The sequence below is a fragment of the Muscardinus avellanarius genome, assembly GCF_963383645.1.
Source record: "Muscardinus avellanarius genome assembly, chromosome: 12".
NCBI lineage: Eukaryota > Metazoa > Chordata > Mammalia > Rodentia > Gliridae > Muscardinus > Muscardinus avellanarius.
The window spans coordinates 19,385,971-19,394,005 of NC_137798.1; the positions used below are offsets into that span (position 1 = coordinate 19,385,971).

General features: G+C 48.0%; 1 pseudogene across 1 annotated transcript; it reads right to left on the reverse strand.

Annotated features, from left to right (window-relative positions):
• Positions 1-1,340: 1,340 nt before the first annotated feature.
• On the reverse strand, positions 1,341-4,582 carry LOC308270890 (NADH dehydrogenase [ubiquinone] 1 alpha subcomplex assembly factor 4-like; annotated as a pseudogene). The gene is made up of 2 exons: positions 4,515-4,582; positions 1,341-1,828 (listed from the first exon to the last, which is right to left on the reverse strand). The product of its transcript is annotated as an NADH dehydrogenase [ubiquinone] 1 alpha subcomplex assembly factor 4-like (transcript).
• Between the last annotated feature and the right edge of the window lie 3,453 nt (positions 4,583-8,035).

Consider the following 8,035-nt stretch of genomic DNA (forward strand, 5'->3'; position numbering starts at 1 on the left):
GTCAACTTTTTTGTCTCGCGAACACAAAAGCTCATCTGTCAGGCAACCGCGGACCGGTCAGAAAATAAGGAAATGCCCCGGCCAGGCCCGGGCGGCTCTCGGGAAACCCGGCCCCGGACAGCTCGCGCCCCGCGCGGCCGCCCGCGGGGAGGAGAGGCAGGGAGCGCTCCCGCCCCGGCCCCGGCCCGCCAGCCCGCCCCGGCCCGCCAGCCCGCCCCGGCCCCGGCCCGCCCCGGCCCGCCAGCCCGCCCGTCACGTCCCGTCCCGCCGGCCAGGGAGGCGCCGCGGGGCCCGGGTGGGCCGGGCGCGCGGGCCGGCAGGAGAAGCGCCCGCCGGGGGCCCGCACCCGCCGCCGCCACTTACCGGCGCCTCATGGTAGCGCGGCGCCTCCGCCCAGCCCCGGCGCCGGCCCAGCGCGCCCGGCTGCCCACAGCGTCCCGCGGCTCCCGGGCCGGGCCCCACTCACGGCCATTCAAACGCCGCCGCGCGCGGCCCGCCGGGATAGCGCCCGCGTCTGCGGCTCCGCCCAGCGCGGCCCCGCCCCTCGGGGAGGGGGGGAGGGGGAGGGCCGCGGCCACGGCGCCCCCTGGCGGCCACAGCTGGGCACGACGCCCGGCTGCGCGCGGCCCGCGAGGATGGAGGGTCCGCCGCGCCGCGGTGCGGTCCTAGGCGGGCCAAGCAAAGCGCTGTAAAGATGTGAGGAAAGATGTATTCTTTCACTCCCACATAAACGCGCGAGAGCATGGAATCGCAAAGCTAAACCTGGGGCTACGTGCCGTCGGACGAGTCACATAAACTGTGTGCTTTGATTTCCCGTCTGTTAAAATGGAAAGGATAACAACACATCTACCTCTTAGCGCTGTTATGGGTGTTAAATAAATTCTTACATATAAAAATGAGTAGAGGAGCTGGACGTGGTGCGCACACTTGTAATCCCAGTACATGGGAGACTGAGACAGGAGGATCGCAGGTTTAAAGGCAGCCATGGCAACAACTGAGCAAGGCCCTCCGGAACCTGGTGAGACCCTGTTTCCAAATAAGAAATAAAATCGGGCTGTGGATATGGCTTGGAGGAAGAATGCCTTTTGATTCAATCTCCAGCACCCCCCCCCAAAAAAAAAAAAAACTTAGAGGAGTATCTGGCACACAGTAAGCCGTCATGTTTTAGTCCCTAGTATATGCCAGACAGTGCAAGACTTTATATTTGTATTTTTATTTATTTATTTTGTTTGTAATACTGGGGATTGAATCCAGTAGGGCTTTCTGAGCCACACACACACACACACACACACACACACACACACACACACACACATATTATTTTTTTTCCATGAGTTTCTTCAATTTGATTGTATTGCCTTCTTATTTTCAGGAGAAAAGACTTTGACTTCAAAAGTAATAAAATACTTGAGAAGAGAATTTACATCTTTCATTTCTAAATGGTATGTGCTGTTGTGCTATTTTCTCAGCAGTCTAGGTTTCTGGATGACATTTATGATTATTAAGAAGTGTCATTGCTTTTACAATGGAAATTCTGCCTTTAGAAGTGTTGTTAATGTTCATATCAAAGTAGTCTTTGGGCAATCTGAATTCCTTTTGGCTGTGTTTCAGCATCTTTTACCTGCAGGGAACACAGGCTCTTTGGAATCCACTTACACATCTTTTAGCAGTGATAGCAGTCATCTTTTCTAGCAATCTCTCCCTTAATTTCTGAGGATGGTAGCTCCTCTGCTCCCACAGCAGGCACTTGGTGGAAGGATGACTGGGAGCCATAGATGGCTTCATAGTGCTAATTTCCCATTCTGCACAGTTCTCTAGGCTGAAGTTCCTGAAGGTGTGAGCTACCCAAACCCAGTATGTATGTATGTATGTATGTATGTATGTATGTATGTATGTACTGGGATGGAACCCAGGGGCCATCTACCTCTGAGCTACACACCCAGCCCTATTTTTTCTTTTTTTAATGTGGTGGTTCTGAGGACTGAACCCAGGGGCATCCTACCTCCGAGTTACAGCCCAGTCCTTTTAATTTTTTTTTTTGTGTGTGTGTGTGTGTGTGTGTGTGTGTGTGTGTGTGTGTGTGTTTGGTGGTACTGGGGTTCCTGGAAGCCCTTCTACCTCCGGGCTACACTCCCAGACCTCTTTTTACATTTTATATTTGGAAACAGGGTCTCCTAAGCCAGCACGCGCAGCTGGCTTCGAACCTGCGCGATCCTCCTGTCTCTGCCTCCCAACCACAGGGATTACAAGCCTGCACCACCACGCCCAGCAATTTTTGTGTTTTGAAACAGGGTCTTGTAGCCAGGCGTGGTGGCGCACGCTTGTAATCCCCACGCTTGGGAGGCTGAGACAGGGGGATAGCGCAGGTTCGAAGCCAGCCTCAGCTGGCTTAAGAGACCCTGTTTCCAAATAAAATGTAAAATAGGTCTGGGAGTGTAGCCCGGAGGTAGAAGGCCCCTGTGTTCCATCCCCAGTACCACACACACACAAAAAAAGAAACAGGGTCTTGTTAGGTTGCTGATAGTCTTGCTATGTTGCTGAAGCTGCCTTTGAACCTGTGATTTTTCCATCACAGCCTCCCAAGTACTGAGATTACAGGCATGCACCACCAAACCCAGTCCCCCAGCCCTATTTTATTTTTCATTTTGAAACAGGGTCTCAGTTAGTTGAGGAGGGCTTCGCTAAGTTGTTGAGGGTGGCCTCCAACCTGCAGTCCTCCTCTCTCAACCTGCTAAGTACTGGGATTACAATACCTATATTGCGTAAAATTCTTGACTGTCCTCGGGAAGCAGGTACAGTGTCTTTGGGATGGGAACACTGGAATTTGAGACTAGGGCTGTGTGATGGTTAGTCTGGGTTGTCAACTTGATTATGAAACACCTAAGATTATGTGACTTGGGTGTGTTTATGAGATGATTGGTTTATATAATGGCAGATGGAAGGGGAAGTCCTGCCCTGAATGTAGGCAGCACTGTTCTGCTAAGTGCCGGACCTGGGTAAAAAGGAGAAGGCTGTGTGAAAGCACTGTGGTCTTTCCTGGAGAAAGCGCGCCAGCTCTCGCCTGAGATATCGTCTTCAGCTTTTTCAATGGGCCTTTCCTATCACTTATCTGGAGAATTTTCTGTCCTTTCCATCTTGGACTGGGACTAAATTAGCAGTCGCTCTGATTCTGAGACTCCAGCTCTGGGGTCTCTCAACCAGATGCTGATTCCTCTGGCTTTCCATGTGCAGTTGACAACTTGGGATGATGCTGTTTTAGACTGTAAACTGATTTGATAAATCCCATTTTACCATGTAAGTGTCCTGGGTTCTCTAGTGAACCCTGACTAACACAGTTTGGTTATGTTTCTACCATACTTTTAATAACTAAGGGCAATCAATTCTCTTCATCTTACTAAAAGCCAGAGTCTACCCAGCTTCAAGGTCAAGATCAAGGTCAGCTATGGTCAAGGTTAGCCAAATCGTGACAGAAGCAAATTTGTTCCTGCTGGTACAGAAGCCTCCTGTACAGAAGCCAGTCAAGCAGGACATGGATGGAACCCAGAGCTTTCCACCTATGAGCTACACCCCCAGCCCTATTTTTTGTTTTTTAGTTGAAAAAGCATCTCACTGAGTGAGATGCAAAGGGCCTCACAAAGTAGTTGAGGCTGGCTGCGAGTCCGGGTCCTCCTGTCTCAGCCTCCTGAATGCTGGAATTACGAATGTGTCCCACCATGCCTGGCTTGAATAGTATTTTTGAGAGTCTACTTTGTTCCAAGCAGACATTTTGAGAATCCCTGCATGCCAGGCAGACGTATCTTCATCTGATGGAGGTAGTCAGAAGCAGCTCACAATGACCTGAAGTCACAGGAAAAGATAGTTCCAATACACTACAGTGGGTGCAGTCATAAAAGGTGTATCTTAAATGCTCTGGGCACAGGGGTACACACCTATAATACCAGTACTTGGGAGGCTGAGACAGGAGGATCATAGATAGGTTCATGGCCAGCCTCAGCAAGCTTGTGAGGCCTTCCACAACTTAGTGAGACACTTTTTCAAAACAAAACAAGACAAAAATAATAGGATTGGGTGTGTAGCTCAGAGACAGAATACCTCCGAGTTCAATCCCTAGTACCACCAAAAAAATAAAAAGTGTTGTGGGAATTCAGAGCAATTGGAGGCCTGACAGATAAACTAATCAGAACTGAGATATCATTATGTTATTATAACTTTATATATTTTCTTCTCTAGTAACAGGGTCTTTACTTGACCCCCAAATTAAGTAATGATAACAATTTGACGCAGCACTTCAGGGCAGTGGCAAAGTGTTTTTAGGATCTGATAGCTTCTCAGGTTGTACCGTACACAAGCAGGCACATGCCTGTGTGTAGGGCCACGCCTGTTAATAGCTCCAGCTGAGAGGAACAGGAGCCGAGATACAGGGGCGTGCAGCAAAGAATGTTTCCTCTGTATGACTTCCACTGAGTAGGTTTGTTGTTTTAGAGAAAATAAGAATCCAACACACATGAAGTCACTTTCTCTCAAGCTGTTTCTTCATCAGCCTAAACAGGAATTTCTTGATGGACCACTCTGCAAGAAGCATCGTTGCTGGGCCCTCCCAGAAGAGAATAAAAAGAGTGTAAGACATGGTCCTCATCTCCCGGGAGGTTGGGTAATGGCAAGATGAGTAAGGGAGTCCCCGGAGCCAGGGAATCTGCTGTGTTAACACAGAAAAATCTCAGCTAAAATAAGGTCTCCCGTTGCCTTAGGGCCAGAAAAGAGCCTCAGTGACGTCACTCCCGGAGCTTGCTAGAGCACAGGCACAGGCAGGTTCTTTTCCAGACCTCAGTTCTAAGATTTACACCAATCATGAGTCCCCGAGACCCTCAGATCTCATAATTTAACATTAAAGTAATAAAAGCTGCCTTTGTATTGCTGCTTTTTTTTTCCAGTACTGGGGATGGAACCCAGGACATTCTTCAAGCTACACCCCAGCCCTATTTTTTTTATTATTTATTTTGAAACAGGGTCTTACTGAGTTGCAAAGGGCCTCACTAAGTAGCTGAGGCTGTCCTTAAACTAAAATCCTCCTATCTCAGCCTCCTGAATGCTGGGATTACAAGCATGCACCACCACGCCTGGCTCGTATTGCTACTTTTGAAATATATACAAACATTAACATTTTAGTGGTGGAAATGTATTAGTACTTTTCCTTTCAATAAAGTTGAATTTCTTTGGGGCTCAATGAAGATTGATTGTGTGTGTTTCTGTGTGTGTGTGTGTGTGTGTGTGTGTGTGTGTGTGTGTGTGTGTTACTGGACGTTGCACCCAGGAGCATTCTACCTCTGAGCTACATTCTCAGGTTTTTTGTTTTGTTTTGTTTTGTTTTTTGGTGGTACTGGGGGATGGAACCCTTCTACCTCCAGGCTATACTCCCAGACCTATCTTATATTTTTATTTGGAAACAGGGTATCTCTAAGCCAGGCATGGTGGCGCACGCTTGTAATCCCAGAATTCCAGAGGCTGAGACCAGAGGATTGCGGTTCGCGGACAGCCTCAGCTACTTAATGAGGCCCTTTGCAAACTCAGTGAGACACGGTTTCAAAATAAAGAATAAAAAATAGGGCAGGGGGTGTAGCTCGGAGGTAAAATGCCCCTGGGTTCCATCCCCAGACCCGCAAAAAGAAAATAGAAAGAAACAGGGTCTCATAAGCCAGCTGAGGCTGGCTTCGAACCTGAAGGATCCTCCTGTCTCTGCCTCCCAAGCATGGAAATTACAAGCATGCACCACCACACCTGGCGTCTCAGGTCATTTATTTATTTATTTATTTATTTATTTATTTTTATTTTTTATATTTTGGTACTGGGAATGGAACCCAGGGGAATTCTATCTCTGAGCTACACCCCCAGCCCTACTTTTTATTTTTTATTTTGAAACAGGGTCTCTCTGAGTTGCAAAGGGCTTCACTAAGTAGCGGAGGCTGTCTGTGAACCCAAATCCTTCCGTCTTAGCCTCCCAAATGCTGGGATTACAAGTGGGTGCCACCACACCTGGCTTCACTCTCAGCTCTTTTTATTTTTTGCTTTTGAAATAGGCTCTCACTAGATTGTTGAGAATCTTGCTACGCTGATGAGGCTGGTTTTTGAACCTGTGATTTTCCTGTCTCAGCCTCTGAAGTACTGGGATTACAGGAGCCCACCACTGCACTCAGAAAGTTTGATATTTTTTAATTAAAAAAGTAAAAGAGCTGGGTGTGGTGGCACATGCTTGTAATCCCAGCATTTGGGAGGTGGAGACAGGAGGATCCTGGTTCGCAGACAGCCTCAGCTACTTAGTGAAGTCTTCTACAACTTGGTGAGACCCTGTTTCAAAATAAAGAATAAAAAATTGGGCTGGAGTTGTAAAAAAAAAAAAAAAAGTAAAAGCCATACCAGACATGGTGGCACACACTTGTAATATCAGAATTTGGAAGGCTGAGACAGGAGGACTGCAGTTCATGGACAGCCTCAGCTATTTAGTGAGGTCCTTTGCAACTCAGTGAGACCATGTTTCAAAGTAAAGAACAAAAAATAGGGAGGACTTCCGGGAACATGGCGACCGAGAAAAGCGGGGCTTAAGAGCCCCGCTAACAACAAATCTCCATTACCACAAAATCAGCGCCTTTCATAGCCAGAAAACACCATCACCAGTGAAACAAAAAATCACCAGGCTCCAGAGAGAAAGCGGACTGAGAACAGAGCCACAGAGGAGATACACCGGCCTCGCGCCCGAGGACGAGCCAGACGCGGCAGCAGCGCCATACTTCCGGCGGCAGCGGCGAATTCACCAGACGGCCACAGCAAGCTGAGGTGAGCCACTGCGGAACAGCTAGGCGAGATTTCTCCACGCAGAGAGCATATACAGCTCCCAGTGGCCAAGCTCGGCACACGCTGCAGGGATTCAGAGTAGAAATCAAAATCAAGAAGAAAAACGCCAGCCCCGCAGCCGAGGGCGTAGCAGCGGCGCCATATTGCTACCGGCGGCAGCAGCAGCGAATTCAGTGAGGCCAGTACAGCTACATCTGCGTACTCAAGAACAGTGAGTCAAATTGCGGGCCACAGAGGAGAAATCCCTGGGACTTGACCCAGTGGGGGAGGGGCGGTGGCCGAGATATCACACCATAGGAGATCTTGCAACCTGGCACCCCCCACAGTCTAAAGCAGCCTCTATCGACTCTCTGGGTCGGAGACTCTGTGATAAAACCCAGTAAAGGAGTAGTGGTGTCTGAGATACTACTGACTCAAGATCCAGAGCACCTTAAGGGAAGTCATAGTGACCCAAGGGAAGAACCCAGAGAAGGCACAAACATCCGAAATCATGGGAAAGAGGAATAATACTGGAGCAATGAATGCCCACAACCCCACAACATCAGAACCCGATAAAACAGAAAATCAGAGATTTCTAGAAGATCAAATCAGGAAAATAACTGTAGAAATAATAGAGGTGCTTCGAAAAGAACTCAGAGAGAGCCAAAAAGAGATAAAGGATGCAATTAATGAAGTAAAGGCCTCAATTCAAAGCACAAACAACCAATTAGAACACATGGAGAACAGAATCTCGCTCTTAGAAGATGAGCAATCCAAAAATGAACTCATAGTTTCTAATCTAGAAAAAAATATCCGACAGCAGGAATCTGATATTGAAGAAATATGGGCCCATTTTAAGAGAGCTAACCTAAGAATTATTGGAATAGAGGAGGGAAAAGAAAGTGAAACCAAAGGGATCAACAATCTCTTCAAGGAAGTAATAGCAGAAAATTTTCCAAACATAGAGCAAGAGGTTGATACAAAGGTCCAGGAAACTTATAGAACTCCCTTTAGACAGGATCAGAGAAGAGGATCCCCACGCCACATAATTGTCAAAATGACCAATGTGGAAGCCAAGCAGAGAATCTTAAAGGAAACAAAAGCAAAGGGCCAACTGACATTCAGAGGCAAACCAATTAGAATCACTCCAGACTTCCCAAACCAAGTTATGAGAGCCAGAAGGGCTTGGAGTAACATATTCCCAATTCTA